At 32.1% G+C, this 1,459-nt stretch overlaps 1 protein-coding gene and 1 long non-coding RNA gene across 7 annotated transcripts in view; one reads left to right on the plus strand and one right to left on the minus strand.

Annotated features, from left to right (window-relative positions):
- LOC107670477 (uncharacterized) overlaps positions 1–229 on the plus strand; it is a 17,924-nt gene extending 17,695 nt beyond the window's left edge. Inside the window, exon 3 of the long non-coding RNA XR_001632095.1 lies at positions 134–229. This is a non-coding gene — a long non-coding RNA (uncharacterized LOC107670477). The remainder of the gene's footprint in view (positions 1–133) is intronic.
- Positions 1–1,459, minus strand: part of LOC107670476 (brain-specific angiogenesis inhibitor 1-associated protein 2-like) — a 126,270-nt gene that overhangs the window by 27,647 nt on the left and 97,164 nt on the right. The window lies entirely within an intron of this gene.

The raw sequence follows: 1,459 nt of genomic DNA on the forward strand, positions 1-1,459 counted from the left end.
GGCAGCAACATAACGTGAAAAAAATAAAGGGGTATGAATACTTTCACAAGGCACCGTATACACTATAGAATCTAGATAGCTACACTGGTTTATTAAAACAGCCCTTAGTACAATCCGTGCCGTTCAGCCTGAGACATTTCCAGAATAAAGTCATTAGCCTACAATGCGAGATTAAACTAATTAAATATCCAGAAAAATGTAGAAATAAAATATTGAGAATAAAAATAATTAAATTTCGAGAATAAATTCATTCATCAGCATCGTTAACTTCATCAGCTATAGCCTATAAAACGCTTGTTTACTATAGTTTAGTTTAAGTTAATTTAATAGTTTAAATATAAACGTGCGATTACTAATGGCTTAAAACCTGATCCACATATGCACAGATTCCTTTTTGCATGAGCAATTTATGATATATTAATGCAGAACAGAACATTTTTATTTGGAAACATGTCTGTATTTGTAAAAATCGCTGCACAATCATTTAATCCCGAATTCCACAGACTCAAATTGAAAGGTATTTAGAATAAAAATAATTAAATTTCGAGAATAAAGTCGTTCATCAGCATCGTCAACTTAATCTTTGCAGACACTGACTCAGAAAACAGTTTAGTAATAAGTAGCCCAAATAAAATATGTTCTAGCTATTTATGCGATCCGCTTGAGCGCGGAATAAGCTATAGCCTATAAAACGCTTGTTTACTATAGTTTAGTTTAAGTTAATTTAATAGTTTAAATATAAACGTGCGATTACTAATGGCTTAAAACCTGATCCACATATGCACAGATTCCTTTTTGCATGAGCAATTTATGATATATTAATGCAGAACAGAACATTTTTATTCGCAAACATGTCTGTATTTGTACAAATCGCTGCACAATCGTTTAATCCTGAATTCCACAGACTCAAATTGAAATGCATTTGTTTGTGGTTAGTAAGATACATGTATAAAATTGATGCAGTACATGGATAATTGTGCGTGCATCTATTAATCATTTTGAGTCTAATATCATCCCATACTGGGTCGCAAGTAGCAAACAATGGAGCGTGCTCTGCTGGACAATTACACCATTCAGAAGCATTTAATCTGCGGCGTTATATGTTCTGTAAAAAAAATTTCATATAGGCGGCATATTCGCTGATACCGATATATCGGCGACAGGCTCATATCGGCTAAACGATATATCGGTCGGGCTCTAACAATAACATCAAAATAGTATATCAAGTAACACTGGCTTACATTGCAAAGCCATTAAAATAATCATTATTAAACTATTTGTACTATTAAATTCAGTATGAAATCTATTACGTTACTGATCTTACTCTGAACGTTTCATCCCTCATTTTGTTTTGCATTCAGATCTGCTTATATCCAATCAAAAAAAAAAGTCCCCGCCCTTTTTTTAATTTTTATAATTCGTATGGATGTACGTCAAAAAAAAAAAAAAAAAAAAAAAG

This window comes from Sinocyclocheilus anshuiensis, unplaced genomic scaffold, assembly GCF_001515605.1.
Source record: "Sinocyclocheilus anshuiensis isolate Anshui unplaced genomic scaffold, SAMN03320099.WGS_v1.1 scaffold476, whole genome shotgun sequence".
Taxonomy (NCBI): Eukaryota; Metazoa; Chordata; class Actinopteri; order Cypriniformes; family Cyprinidae; genus Sinocyclocheilus; species Sinocyclocheilus anshuiensis.